Genomic DNA, 16,735 nt, shown 5'->3' with positions numbered 1-16,735 from the left:
GTAGATGATCTACTAATAACAGGTGATTCAGCCACAACCATTGCTACAATCAAAACTACTTTGCATGACAGATTTTCCATGACAGACATGGGTCTCCTACACTTTTTCCTTGGCCTTTAAATCAGCTAATATGCATCAGGAATCAAAGTTGCTCAATCCAAGTACGCGAGAGATCTCTTGGCTCAGTTTCACATGACCAATTGCAAGCCAGCAACCACACCTTTCCTATCTGGGGTGAAGCTTGAGAATGGCAAAGACACACCATTGGTTGATTGCACACAATATCATTAGCTTGTGGGGAGTTTTCTTTATCTCACTCACTCTCATCTAGATCTCTCATATGTAGTAGAGGTTGTCTTCAGATACATGCAAGAGCCCCATGAGCTACATTGGAAAGTTGAAAAGCATATCTTTCGATATGTTCGGGGAACCATTAGCTATGGGATTCATCATTCAGTAGGATGCACTTTGGATCTCATTGACTACATTGATTTCGATTGGGCTAGTGATAACATTGATTGTAAGTCCACTTCAAGCTATGTTCTTATTTTCGGATTTGGCCCCATTTGTTGGTCAAGCAAGAAGCAATCTGCCATTGCCTTATCATCCGTAGAGGCAGAATATAGAGGTGCAATTAATGTTACCATTCAAGCTAATTGATTGCAGAACTTTCTGACTGAGCTTGGTATCTTTTATCATCGTCCGACTATCATTTGGTGTGACAATCAAAGTACGCTGAAGTTTTGTAGAGATCCCATATAGTGACAGCAGGCCAAATACATCGAGATTCACATGCACTACATTTGATATTTGATCCATGATGGAGTCATTGATTTGCAGTATTGTCCCACTTCTCACTAGATTGCCAACATCTTCATGAAGACGTTCACTAAGCAAAAGTTTCACTCTCTTTGAGACCTTCTTGGGGTGAAGGACACTGCAACACAATAGCTGCCATACTTAGTTAGCATCTATTTTAAAGGGGGGTTTGTTCTCATTGGGTTTTCCTCTTTCCTCTTTTCTTCATTTTATTTTGTCTCTTTAGTTAGACTTAAGGGGAGTGTTAGCGGTAGTTTTTCTTCATGCATAACAGAAGCGATAGTTGTCTCTTTAGTCTCTTCTGTAATTTATGGATATTCAGCTCATTGAAACTTTCACACATAAGGTAACTAATGTGAATAGTGTATTGGCCTTGTTTTCAACGCCTCTCTTCGCTGTAATTTCTGCTTGCAGTATTCTTTCTTTAGTAGTAATGCTTTAGTTAATATTCTGATGCAGAGGCAAATAGAATGGATTTACATCCAACAAAAGACATTACAAGGTTACAAGACCTTTGGCTTCCAAAGTATCCAAAGTTGCTATACCCGAGTACCCCATAACCATGGCAAAATGAATTTTTTAGGACAGCAAAGGGTTAAAACTTGCATTTCTTGAAGACACTGATCTTGGTATATTCTGAACACTTAGGGGATCCCAAACAAACCATCCCAACCTTTGGTGATGATAGATTTCCCTTTCCAAAATCACTTCTTACCTTCAATGCCTCCTAGCACACCTGGGCACAGACTCCAATCTGCCAACCTTTGGTCTGAGACTCTATTTTTGACCTTTATCAAACATACAACATGAAGTATAATGACACACAAGACTCATAATAGGGTTGTCTGCAGACATTTAGGAAACATTCTATGACTGTCCTAGGTTTTGGACCCCCAATTAGGTCTCTTTTACAAAGGAGGTACCCTCTAAACCACTTCAACACTCAATACTCCACCACCAATAGCAAGATCATGACCAAAATGGATGGATTACACTGGTTTTGACATCACACTCCTTGATTTGGTCGTTATACATCAAACCCTCCACCTTCTAGTGCTTCTTTAGCCTAATACATGAGGATGTTAGGCAATTATTGCTCCAAACTTGCTTCAAAAGTTGTCCTCTGCAAAAATAAGAAAAAAACCTTCTGGAGTATCTCCCTATCTACCATTCCACCAATTATTAGGATTTTTCAATGGTGGAATGTGTAGATTTCATCAAAACCCTCGTTCAGCCCTTGAACCAAGGGTTTCAGAATAGTTTTAGGAAAAACGCCCACCAAATGCACAAAACTCAATCAAATCTCACAAAATCGGTCTTGAATGAAAGGTAGTTCACAGAGCTTTCCAAAAGTCCAGCCTTACATTCTGATCTATCCGGTCAAAGAAGTTATGACCAAAATAGCAGCAAATTTTCAAGAAATTACGGAGAAAACCTTAAAGTTTTATTGATTTCTTCCTCCAATCACCACATACAATGCCAACAACCCCACCTCGACCAAAATAGGGGTATTTAAACTCCTCAAGACCCAAACCAATAGTCCCCAAACTGATTTTTGAAAAAGGGTAGCCATTGGAAAATAACTTTCATTAAAAGATGTAAAAGTTGCTTAAGCAACTTTTTTATCTTTTTGACATTTTTTTATCTACTTAACATATGAACCTAAAACTTCACAAATGCCTTCAAAACACATTCAAATAGACCCTAGCACACTTATTACACCATTTCCACTCATGTAGATACATTTGAGTAAGTTTACTTTGACTCAACTAGAGCCTTATAAACTTACATGACTCCAATGGCACCAATGACCTTACAAATTGATTTGAAGTGATTACAAATGATTGGGAATTGATCACAAATGGTCCTTAGGACCTTATTATACCTTGACACAACACAAAAACAAAATCCATCACAAAAGCCTTCATGAGGCATGCAATGACTAGGTGTTCCGGCACCATATTCATTGTAATTTATCTCATTCAATTAGTGAGAAATTCACTGTTCTATCAGAAAACACTTATTTTTCTCTGTTTTTTCTGCTAAGTGTTTTGTTTCTTCACATTCCAGCTAGGTGCTGGTTCTGCTGAAATTTCACAATAAACTCAAGCGCACCCTTTCCAGTTTCTATATCAAATTTAGACAAACTATATCAGATTATAGTCAAAACCTCCTCAAGTATACAGAGTGTATCATGTGTCCAACTCACTTGGAAAACCCACGTGGTCACTACCCTGAACTGGCAACAAGTTTTAAACAAATACTTTACCAACAAGTTTTAAAGCCCCAGGGGCTGAGAGAGCGTGTACTGATAGGGTTTTCGTTGGCTATGTCAATTGCACTGTGTGGACAAATATTCAATCCAAGATAAGGAGGCATATTTTATATATATATAATTTAATTTGCAATTTTGCACCGGAGAATATGATAGTATCACACACCCCAAGTATATCTCTCTATTCTTAGGATACCTCATTGGCTTAATACTGGTTTGAATTGAACACCACTCCTATCATAAGCCTACATCTTGATATATCAAGGGGAAAACAAAATTGCACCTTAAATTGCACCTTCATTCCTCTTGAAGCGTGACAGATAAAAGTTTCAAATGAATCTTTAATATCATAAAAGCCAATAAAATAAATAAAAGATCATCTTTTTTAATGAAAGGAGAGAGAAAAAAGTAAAGCCTTCAAAGACTACAAAGAAAAGAAAGCTACAACTAAGATTTCCCCGCACATCCTCAATGGCGAAAGAAAGTTACCTGGCAACAGAATATTTCAGACAGCAATGATAAATCCTCAGTAAGAACTTCTCATTCTCCACGTGCTGCTTTGCTATGTTTATAACACAAATTTCAGACATTCTTGAGCTGGTTCGCCAATGTGAAAGGTTTACCACGGTACACGACTTCTGTACATCGGTACAAAAAATAAATATGGTCTCACACGAAGTTTTCTGTGATTCCAATTTCCAGTAGGTCCCACGCGCTCAAATTACGGAAGATTCCATTTTTTAAATTAAATTTAAAAAAATTAAAAAAATTGATATTTAGATCGCAAGGCATCATGATAAGGGAGTGTCTCACAGCCCACAAATAATAAAATAAATTTAGACTAGTTGTGGGTAGTGCGGAAGAGATGTCAAAGTTTAATTATAGTGGTGTAGTACATGAGGTCAATTAATCCGAAGAAAATAATATTTTTATACAAAAGATGTCTCGAGTGAAATTGATAGCTTCAAATCAATTATGAGGGATCCAAACATGACTGAAATAAAAACCTCTAGGGGAAAGGACCCAGTAGTTGAGCATGTACCAATTGTTGTGAGGGTTGTTGATACCTTTTGTTCCAAAAATTGAACAAATAAAACCTATTGTTTGAAACAAAAAGATATCAATTTTTGTTAGGAAATGTACCAACAGTGGTTAGGAAATGTACCAATAGTTGCTAAGAAATGTACTAATATTGTAAAAAGTAACCAATCAGGTGATGTCATATCAGCTGCACAATTATTGGGGTCTCTTTTGCACGCCTATTGGTCTCACTTTTTTGGGGGTTGTTTTGGACACCTTGGCAAAAAGCATGTTGATGTGGCCCTGAAACCTTAGTTATAAGTAGGGGACTTGCCAAGTAAGTTGCTGTAAAAAAATCGAAGTGATTTGAAATTTCCAAGTAAGATTTTGAGAAGTGCGAAGTTAGGGTGCACAACTACTGGGTCCTTTCCCCTATATTAGGAAGATAATAAATATATAAATATGGAGAGAGAGAGAGAGCGGGGGAGAATGAGAGGGGGAAGATAAAAAGATAAAGATATAGAAATGAAATGATATAGAGAGAGGCACAGATATCTAGAAGATATATAGAGGTAGAGGGAGAGGGAGAGATAGAGAGAGATATATGGTAGACAAAGTGATAAATAGATAGAGATATAAGAGGGAGAGAAAGGGAGAGAGATAGGTAGTTGAGGGAGAGACATAGTTAGAGTATAGAGAGGCGGGTCGAGGGATGGAGGGAGGAAGGGGTGAGGGGAAGGAGGAGAGATAGACGGAGAGAGATATGCTTGGAGAGAGAGGGGGGGGGATATGGAAAGAGATAGAGAAATAGGGAGATAGAGACCTAAAGAAAGATACATGAATAGTAATTTCAATAATGGGAGGGTAAAAATTCTTACTTGTGTTTTTCATATTCTATGAATCTCAAGGAATTCAATTTCTATATTAAAGTTGATTTATAATGGATTGCATGTGATATTTTACCCAAACTATAAAGGATATAGGAATTTTGAGCTCTTACCCCTCTTATACATTATCAAGGTTTTTGACAATCATCATGACATCTATTGTGTCAAATAATTAACATGGGGAAAAATATGATCCTCCACATGGGTTTCATGTTAAAATATAATTGACTCATTTCTTCTTGCTATTTCCATGCCCTTCATCATTTGAATATAGAGATGAATTTTCAAGAATAGTGTTCTCGGAATTTGAAGAATATATTGAAAAAAAATGAAGATATACTTGTAATGCTTAATATTATCACACAAAAAAGAACACAAACAACATATATAATACTACATGTTGACTAAGTTGGAAATATTAATATTTTTTAAAACACACAAACTTGCAATAGCATATTACCTCATTTAAGCTATAATAAAGAGTACTATTATTTTAAAACTATGTTAAAATTGCATAAAGTACATAGGAAAATAAAAATGCATGTTTTAGTCATCAAGTAAACATACCTTCTCTTGCACGCATTGCCCATATGCCTTTACCTCCGTGTACTTATCTCTCCCAATCCCGGTTCCTACAACATATCTACACATCTAGATGTACACACAAGATCCATTGAAAGTTGCATATTTGATCATAAAGTTTAACTATAATAATATCTTGACTAGATATATTGGAAGGTATTTACACCCTGGGTATGCAACCCATCCTAGGGTCCAATACCCTAGACAGTTTTCGCATCTACTGTCACCCACTCAAGTGTAACAAGGATGAAAACCTACCTATTTTAGTACAAATACTAACCATACATAGTCCTCACAATGTCTCTCAAGGAGCTACACCTAGGCTCAAATTAGCCAAACCATATGTAAATTAAGACAATGAAAAGAATATACATCAAAGGTGTTACTATCTTGATTTACTCTATGTTAGTTTATTATTGTCACTTGTGAGGCCAACAAAAATCATATCACACATAATATCCAAGGGGAACACACTTATATGACATCACATCCCTAGTGACCTATATCATGCATGATAATAATCCCAACGAGTACACCTCAAAAATCTCATGCTAGGAGTGACTCTCAATTCATGCAATTAATAAGTGACATACATGTACATGATTGTGCAGGCATTCCATATAACATGTTCTTTAATCAATACTAGTTACCTCCTAATGATCATGCTATCATCAGTGTGATACAAGTATGGATTTCACGCTTAGTCAAAATAATAGCATCATATAGGAGTGAAGACAATGAAACAATATCAACATCATATACCTAAATCTAACATTATCTAAATTCATATAGAGCAATGATCCTAAAATAATCATGATTAATCTACATGTGACGTCACTAATCTATTGCAATGTATGAACCTTGTTTTATTGAGATAGGTTAAGTTAATTATTACCAAAGTTGACACGTGCCAAAAATAAATTTATTCACAAATCCACATAAGTCATTAGGAAGATACACAAGGTACAAAATTTATGAATATAAATAAAAGGCATCAGATGTTGACTTACAACTTGCCACCACCACCCCCCCCCCCCCCCCAGGTAGGCCCTATTATTTTAACACTAGATTACATTAACCAAAACTATTCTTGTCTACAATAATTGGATCATTGAATTGTTAGGTAAGAATTTGACAATATTAGTTTGTATGTGACAAATGATGTTGTACATAATCGATAGAGAATGAAAGTACAATCATTGCAATTATTAGTAGTCTTGAGTGTCCCCACTAGAACTACCATTTACACCATGAGGCCTACAATACTGACACCGAGGAATTGCATGTCACTGCGAGGTATGTAAAACAAGGACATAATTGACATCCATTTCTTATATTGAATACTTATTACTTTTATAGTATGATTTTCATTTTGATCTTAAATAAATATAAAATTCTTTCATTATACATTATATGTTACATATTAGCACAATTGTAGAACACTTATATTATTGTATAGATTTCATTAAGACATGAAAATATCATGTTATGACTTCCTTACATGTTGCATAAAATATGTATAAGCATAGACTTTAGCATATACACACTCAAAAGATTTGTTGAAGAGGCTTAAATTCTCTCAATTACTAACCACACTTCTATGATTTTACAACTAAATATTTTTAGAACTAATGTAAGATAAATAATGACTAAGTACAACCATTATTGTATTAACAAGACAACTATATTAATGATTCCCTCAATTGAACTTTATTAAGGAAGTTCCTTAAACAACACTACGTTGTGAGATCCTATAAAGACATGAATGTTATTATGGTTATTAGAATCTATACTTGATGTGTTTGTGCCACAAAATAATCTTTTGCCAAAAACAAGTCCAAAATATTAGCCATTCAGTGTCACAACTAAGTCCAACAAATTTGTATTCCAAAATTTTACGTAATCATTTTATCTTGTTAAATAGAGGGTTTGTTGTCAAGAAACGTGGGTTTGCACCAAGAAACAACGAGAACACTATTATGCCCAAGTCAGTTTGTTAGAATCCTAAAACCTTAGGTTTGTTGTCACAAAACATGGGATTGTTGTTAGAAATTGTGGGTTTGCCTTATGTCCTAGCGGGAACACATTTTTGTTGCATCATTTTGCCAAAATTTTAAGTATTAGGTCTGCATTATCATCTAACGAGTTTTCCCTTTTGTCCAAGCAAGATCTTAGTCCATTTGCATCATCATAATTGTCTACCTAGGTCTCATTTTGTATTTCCATATCCATCATCCTAGTCTTAGTATAGCCCTCTTTGTCATCATAATCCAAGTTTGCACTGTCATAATCATCATTTTTCATCCATCATAATTGTCACCAGAGACATCATCGTCGCCTCTTTCCTAAGTCAAGGATCAAACATCAATCAATCAAGAATCAAACATCAATCAAACATCAAAATTCATTCTTCCAATCAATTAATCGGATCATCCAATCATCTTCAATCAATTGATCCAAAAATCAAATAAAAAGCAGTTCCTTATCCATACTTGGTCTCATATCACAAAGTACACATCATTAATGATCATCATTACTAGCTCTTTGACTACATTGTGTTTGGAGTTTTACTCTTTACATCGTTGTAACCTTATCACCTCAAGCCAGAGGTTCGATTTGCATCGATCTATTTTGTTGCTTGAGTGTATCCTCTTGAGTAACCATCATGTCACATCATCCAGTAGACTTGTGAAATCGCAATTTGAGTACCAAGTTTTCAATTAATCTTTTTATATCATCAACAAATCATCAAATTAATCAAATCAAACATCCAATTCGATCCCTGTTATTAGCATTGCATTTCATCCTCATATCTTTTCACTCCATGGTCCATGTCCATCACAACTCAATCACAATCTAGACAAGTAATGGAACAACAGCCTCCACATAATGAACTAGGATTTTCTAATTCTCAACAAAATCTTGATTCAGGTGTTGGACTCGTTATCTCAGGAAACCTTCCTATTAGCTTCGATTCACTCAATCAAGTCCTTCCTAACAAAAGCATGGTAAATCAACCAGACAAAAAAAACGTGCAAATAGATTCTATAGATCACTTCCTCCAAAATCCAAATAATGCTCAAATGGTAGAGGAAATTATCGAAAGTCATAAGGATCTCATCTTTGCAAACATGGTCGCCCAAAGCATGATTGTTGTGACTTCAGCTACGCTTGTGACTGCTAGCTCTCAAGGGCCACCTTAACAACAAACACCTCTTCCAACATCATCACAACTACCTCAATAATAGCCATCATTTATGTCATCTCAATAGTAGGTCATGATATCATCAATTTCGCCCCAATCACAAGTTCAATCATCTATGATACCACCACAACAAGGTAACCAATTTGTATCAACATGATTGCCACCTTTGGGAATACTTGGATGACATTACCAACCTTTTTACACCAATTCGTTAGGGCTTCCACCACCTCCACCTTCAGGAGGATTTGTCATAATACGCAAACAATTGCACCATCCACACAACTTATCACTTCAATCCTTATGATGACTTTGATGCCCATGACTTCTAGTGTGGTCCATGTCAGTCCCTTTTTCAATCTAGACACGTGACCTATGAATTTATCTTTGACACAAACACAAGCCATGACTATTGGAATGCTTGGTTACCCCCCACCACCCATCATACAACTTATGACTTGGGGCATGATCTTTGTCACACCACCATCATCCATGCCTCCACCTATGTAGTCTATGCCACAAATTTCCAATCTACCACAATATCAACCATGTGTATTCATGCAACCTGATGTATCACAACAACGAGCCAGTTACTTGCAAACATCATCTTCATCATATGTTGCTACAAACACTTATCAACTACAAGGCGACGCTAGTCAAAATCCCTCATTATATAATTTACAACCAAATGTACATCACCCTACTTATACTGTGAGAAATTATCTTCATGGTGGTACTCATAAAAAAAATCCCCCTCAAAATCCACAATATCAACAACAATACATCCCTCAACAACGAAATGTTGTTGCTTACTTGTGACCACTCCAACATCAATAAGGTGCAACTAACTATTAGCAACCACCACTTATTCAGTAACATGTAGCCATTTATTAGAACACGACAAGTTACCAATATCCATCACAACAACCTAATTACATTCTGATGCACACTAAAAAGGAAGGCACAAAAATACAATTTCAGATCGTTAGTATGTTATTGACAACAAAAATGAAACACAAATGAGCTTATGAACCTAAACATGCACATCAAGAGAGATAAAAAGCATACAACAAGAAGCATACACAAATGAAATAGGGAGAGAAAACCCGCTAAGATGCTCCCCAACATGCTCATAGTTGCTCCTCCCGTGTTCCTCTCCTCTCCAAGTTCCACATGAGTGCAACCCTCATCTTTTAACACTATCTATGGATGTCTTATGAAGATTCAAGATAATTATGAAAATGAGAAAAACTACCTATGCAAGTGTAAACAAGCTACTATGAGAAAGCACATAATTAGTCTATGTTAATTTTAGCAAAATAGCAAAACAGATGCATCTAAATGCTCTCTTAAAATGACTATAAGTTTGATGCACAAAGGTTTCCGGTCTTCTTTTTTTAAATGAAGGAATGAGCTCTATTTATAGGGAAAATAAAGAAATGGATGGTCAAAATTGAGTAATCTTAGCAAGGGTCGGGGTTGAAAGTTAATCAATCCATGTGAGGGCTTTCAACCCAATCTCATGATGACAAATGTCAACATGAGATGGCTTGAGAGGAGAGGGAAGAAGCATTAAATGCTTGAGATGATAGGAAGGTTACCTTGGGAGGGTTTGGTTAGGCTTGAGATAGTGAATAAAGATTTTATCCAATGAATAATGTCTTTATCCAATGGACAAACTCTTGTGCAAGAGTTAGTGGGGATAACCATGGTCAAAGCAATAAATGCTTGAAGAGACCCATGAGTTAAATGGGAGTTGAGTTAGAGGGAAAGCCTCTAACCATGTGGGCAAGTTGAGATAACCATTAATTGTTATGTAAGAGCCATAAATGGTTATGTAAGAACCATTAATGGTTTGGAAGACTTTAGGGGTTAACTTGTTGAAGACATAAAGCCTTTAATGCCTTTTAAAGACTTTGAGGTTTTGAGAAGTGACTTCTCTTTGCTTAAGAATGTGACAATAATTAGGGAGGGGGATTAGGCTAATTAGGAATGGATTAGAAGAATCTAGTCGGGGATTTAGGATGCAAGTGGGTTTTGTGGGTGAGAGAAAATAGGATTTTAATTAAAATAAAATTCATTTATTTCACTAAAATTGTGCAACTTGCATTTGTAGGAGAATGCAAGTGGGAGGGGTTTAGAAATTTAAATAAATATTTATTTAAATGAGGAAAGGGGTTTTAATTAAACAAATATGCTTTATTCATTTAATTAATTGTTGAAGTATGGTTTAATGAATTAATTTAAATAAATTGAATAATTTATTTAATTAGTAAGAGAAGAGGTTCAAGATTAATTAAATATTAATTTAATTAATTGATGATTGATGGTTAAATAATCAAATAAATATTAAATATTCATTTAATTAAGTGGACATATTTATGTGTCTATATTTGCCCCTATCGCGTTGTTTCAAAGAAAGAAAGATAGGTGTGAAGAAATATGCCCCAAAAATGTTAATTTAGTGGGTGGTATGCCCCTCGAGAGATGGGCCAAAAAAATTCAAAAAATTGGGCAAGCTCTTGAAAAGGAGAAAGAGATCGAGGGGAGGTAGAATAGAAGAATTTAGAAATAATGGTGAAAGAATGGGAGAAAACGGGGGTAAAACGAAGAAAGGGGAAGCTTTCGAAGTTCACAAGGACTACTGCGGTGAGCGGGATGAAGTAGGGTTAGGGCTGGGGGGTGTATATTTGGAGGGGAATGGGTAAAACTGTCTCATTTGCACATATCTCCCTGACAGTTTGGAGCTTTGATAGCGACCTTAGGCGAAGGAGTGAGCAGCAATCATCATGGTCGTGCCTATAGAAGATCACCAGCTAGAGCGAATCCATCAATACCAGCGGCCAAAGGACTACGGACCAACGATATGCAAATCTTGAATTTTTCTTTTGATGCATTTTTTTCATGTTTTTTCAAGCATCAAAGTCCAAGTAAGACAATAGTGTTAAACCTATGTTTTAGCACTTTTGTCGCCTAAAGTAGCGTCATTGTGCCACAATGGCTCTATTGCATAGTTGTTTTAGCGTGTTTGTTTGTTTAGCGCTTTGGTGTCATAGTTATAGCGTTGTTGTAGTTTAGCGTGGTTGTGTAGGTGTTGTGGCACTTTTGTGATAAAATAACGCGATAGTATAGCTTTTGTAGCGCTATTGTTGTTTTAGCTCATTTGTGCTTTAGGTGTAGCGTTATTGTCAATAGTGTGGTGCTATTGTGATATATGCCCCAGTGTTAGATAAAATATCCTTTGATGCCTGTATTGATTGATTGATTAGTTGTTTTGGTGAATCATAACAACCTCGTTGAGACTAGGTCATTGTGAGAAATGTTTGTTGTAGTCTAGGATTGCCATGATCAATTACTTGTTGAGACTCGAAGATACTTGATCAAAGTATCTGTTGATAGTCTAGGTTGAAACTTAAGAAATTTTATAGAAAAACAACTAACGTTTGTTGATATGTGTAGGTGGATCTTCCCGTCTTACAGATGCGGGAGCGACATCTCGCCACACAGGAGTTGCGTGAGCAGTTGACAAAGGCAGAGATAGATTGTATATATGTGACTGATTTGTATGATATGATGCACCTACCCATGATTCAAACGAATCACGGACTACTGACAGCGTTGGCGGAGCGATGGCACAGCGAGACATGATCCTTTCATTTGGTGATGGGAGAGATCATTGTGACATTGGAGGATGTGTGGAGGATATTGCATATCCCGATTAGAGGGGAGCTTGTGACATATGATTGCCACCTAGGGATGGTAGTTGTATAGAGGATATTTGTCAAGGATGTATACATTAAGGATGGCTCTGTGGCGTGGCAGGATATAGCAGCGCTTTATGAGCCCCTACCATCAGTACTAGCAAGTATCGTTGGGGGTTTGTTGTGCTCCGATCGACATTCACATGGATTGGTCATTGGATGGGATCAGGTGATAGAGAAGATGGTGACAGAGGGGAACCGCTATGCATGGGGGTCATGTGTGTTAGCACACCTTTACAGGGATTTACACGAGGCAGTGTACTGAGAGAGTAGATCACTAGGGGTAGGGATCACTTTGTTACATATCTGGGCTTGAGAGCACTTTCTAGTCACACGGTCGATATGTTTGAGATTTAGGGCGATAGATCAACCCTATGTATGTATGTATGTATGTATGTATGTATGTATGGAGGCATGATGACCCATCCCCATTTGGGGAAGCTGGAGTTTTGGTGACGGGCATTAGACGACTTAGACAGTGTCATATGGAGGCCTTATACTAATTGCGAGCTCTGAGAGGACGATGGAGAGGCCTTACCGTACGTATATGTGACTCGTCTTTTGATTAGTCGCACATCTTACGTTGTGGAGAGAGAGTTTCCAGGGAGAGTGATGAGATAGTTTGGACGAAGGCAGAGTATGCTGAGGGGTTCGGGGGAGTATGCACGGGTAGTGCAGGAGAGATTTTAAAGGGGACTAGTTTTGCCCTATGATCAGGCCCTTGCGGAGTTATGGACATTACAGGCAAGACCATGGCAGATGAGGCCCTAGATTGTAGATGTGGGGGTGATAGAGGAGTATACACAGTATCGCACTGCTCATCCGATTCCACGGATTTCAGATCCTGCAGAGCCCATACCACCCTTTGAGGATGACAGGGGACGGCGATGGAGGAGAGTAGGCAGGGGTGGAGGAGGAGGAGATGGAGGTGGTGGAGGAGGAGGTGGAGGTGGCGGACGAGGTTTTGGTGGAGCAGGAGGAGGGGGAGGGGGTGGAGGTGGATTTGAAGGTAGAGGTGGTGGAGGAGGACGGTTACAGAGGAGAGGTAGAGGTGGGAAACCTTTATGACTATCATAGGATCCGCTAATATACGGAGCAGCGAGAGCAGGAGGGAGAGATGTCGGTGGAGATGGGATAGGGATTCATAAGTGGTGGAGAGGGTAGTAATGAGGTGATGGAGATGGGACAGGGAGTCGTAGGTGGTGGAGAGGGAGACGTGCGAGAGTTTATGATATTACAGTAGCAAGCTCGGCTGACAGCAGCCGAGGCGCGCATCCAAGATTTAGAGGCACAACTGGAGAATAGAGATGCAGAGATTGTAGCCAGGGATGTCCAACTTTTTGCACGAGAGGCCGAGTTTACTACAGTTGTGTGAGAGAGAGATGATGCAGTGGATAGATTGATGGAGCTGTAGGAGAGAGGGTGAGTTGTGGTAGGAGCACATGGAGAGGGTCCGACTAGGGAGGTGTTGAGGGAGACGCGACGAGCAGGGGAAGAGATTGATTACTGGCGGGGATTATATGATCAGGTGATACCGAGTAGTCAGGGAGCAATGAGCTTTTCCCGGATGTGGTGGGTGAGATCAGAGCGGTCTCATAGGGGTTAGAGCAATGGTGGTGTGATGGGTCCTCCTCAGTGAGATGGTGAGGGTGGTGGGGGAGAAGCATCTGGCCAGAGTGCCATATGAGAGATTTATGTACATTGTTGCATTTTTATTAGATTGATACTTGGATGGCTCTTTGGTAGCTGATATTTTGGACATCATTATATTCTGATACTGTATTCTTTTTTATGTGATATATGACGAGATCTCATTTTTTGGTGATGATATGAGATGAATCCATGTGATGATATGCATGATTTTATACAAGATGGTGATATGGGTTATGCTTAGATATATGATATAGAAATGTTTTATTTTCTAGATGTACATGTTGATGATATGATTTCTATATGCATGTTATGGATGATTTGCTAACCTGTGGATGCAAGTTTAAATAGATGGATGATGATTTGGTAATGATATTAATGCGATGAAATGATGATGATGCATGCTAAATGATGAGTTTAAGTAATGAATAATGATATTGTGATAGATAATATTGTACTTGTTGAAATGATGAGATAATGACATGGATGACATGAGTAACTATGTATTTTTTTAGACGGATTTAAATGAATGAAAATGTTTATACAAATGTCATGTATGTTTTTAGATGAATGCACCTAAATGGATGAACAAATGCACTTAATGTGATGCAGGAGCATCCCTGGTTCACAACAATCTTGCATCAACCAAAAGCATTCTCTTTTCTGTTTGCAGTTTCAGTTTTCCTTTTTGTGTCCCGATTTTGGCACATCGGTTTCCAGTGGAGTTGGTTTCTTTTGAAGACCTGATCTCCCTACTTGCTCTCTAATTGCATCTCATTTGGATCACTTTTCAGCAAGATATCGATACTGGTTTCCTTCGACAGTTTCTTGTTACCAGATTGTTTTGTTGTTACCGGTTGCCTGAGACCTATTTTGGTGATCTACTGAAACCCATTCTGATGCTTGTAGTGTTGGCATTTTGATTATTATGTTGTGATTGTCATTGATGGACACACACTTGCTATGAGATCACTTTGAGAATGTATGAATTATGCTCAACCAGTAATTGTTCCAAACCGGTATCATGTTGTAGTCCTTAGACTACTGTTGTTATGCAGAAAGTGTTTATCGATCTCAAGCGGTATAAAGACCCAAGCAACATAGAGAGATCAAGAGGTTTAAGGATCTCTAGCGGAGTGGAGCAAAGGAGCCAAAAGCGACAATTATCTTTTTCCTAGTCTTCAATTTTTGTCAACCAGTAATCCGTTAAACCGGTATTACTCTAAGTCACCAACCGGCAACCGAAAAGTTGGACAAACCGGTAATACTCTGTGATGAGTTACCAACCAGTATATTTCTGTGATGAGTTACCATCCACCGACACTTTGACGGTGTTTTTGTGTCATGTTATCAAATGTGTCTAGATACAATGAACCTAGGAACTTGTAATGAAATCCTATTGGACCGACATGAAATCAGATTCCTTTTAAGGACATCATGTCTAGGGTTTTGAGAAAGAGAGAGTATGCGAGTATAGCTGTTAGGTTTTGTAGTGGTTGCAAAACCTCTAGAATGTGTGATCTTAACTGAGAAGATCAAGTCTGTGAGTTGTAATAGAGTAAGGAGTTACTGAAGACTGAAGTAATGTTGAAATGCATTAGCTATGAGCTACAATGGATCTAATCAAGCAGACTGTGCCATTTGATAGATCATTCACTTGTTGATTACTCACATCTTTGATAAGTTAGAAACCCTTAACCGGGCAAGCCCAGAAAAGCCTTTGTAAATCCTCTAACAAGGTGGTTCACATCTATGGATCTGAAATCCTCTCACAAGGTAGTCTTTAATCGAACTTATCTCCTAACAGAGATTGAGATTCCTAACAGGATCTGTTCTGGTAAAGAACATTGTATGACCTTAACCGGTCTGGCTACTATTCTGCAGATAGTTACTTGTGAGTTTCATCTCACCGTGGTTTTTCCCATTTGGGTTTCCACATCAAAATCTCGTGTTATGGTGATTGTGCTTCTGTGGGTGAATGCATTATTTGCTATTTGGTTTGCATGTGTGTTAATCAGTTTGTTTACTAAACTGTTTTACCGATTTACTGCTAGACTATTAAAGTGTTTAAGTACAGTTTTTTTGGTATACTAATTCACCCCCCCTCTTAGTATTCATCAATTGGTATCAGAGCCAACCTTTCTATAAGTCTAACCACTTGGAAAGAGATATGGGGGAATACATTGTGAGGGAACTTACTCATCGGCTCACTCAGTTTGAGCAAGCCTATGACGAACTTATGGTCAAATATAAGGCCTCTCAGGCAAAAAGAAGAGAGCATGCTGAAAAACTGATGGAGCTAACTGAAAACAGTTCTTCTGATGAAGCGGACATGGAAGCCCTAATTCAAGAAGTTGAAAAACTGAATGAGTCCAATGCCAACCTAAGAAGGGAACTTGAAGGCCTAACTATTAGAATGTGCCAAGAGCTTGAGAACCGGAGGAAAGCTGAAGATCTAGTAAAAGACCAAGATCATGAGATCTCCAAGCTGAAGCAAGAGATCAGTGCACTTACCGCTCGTCTTCATGAAAGCAAAATG

General features: G+C 37.7%; 1 protein-coding gene across 2 annotated transcripts in view; it reads right to left on the bottom strand.

Annotated features, from left to right (window-relative positions):
• Nucleotides 1-3,747, bottom strand: part of LOC131045386 (uncharacterized) — a 46,540-nt gene extending 42,793 nt beyond the window's left edge. For both annotated transcript variants that reach the window (XM_057978968.2, XM_057978967.2), the window contains exon 1: nt 3,584-3,747. The gene's annotated coding sequence lies outside the window, so the exon portion shown is untranslated. The remainder of the gene's footprint in view (nt 1-3,583) is intronic.
• Between the last annotated feature and the right edge of the window lie 12,988 nt (nt 3,748-16,735).

This window comes from Cryptomeria japonica, chromosome 1, assembly GCF_030272615.1.
Source record: "Cryptomeria japonica chromosome 1, Sugi_1.0, whole genome shotgun sequence".
NCBI classification, from domain to species: Eukaryota; Viridiplantae; Streptophyta; class Pinopsida; order Cupressales; family Cupressaceae; genus Cryptomeria; species Cryptomeria japonica.
Note: the sequence above shows the minus strand (reverse complement) of the source record. Positions and strands in the feature narration are given on the sequence as shown.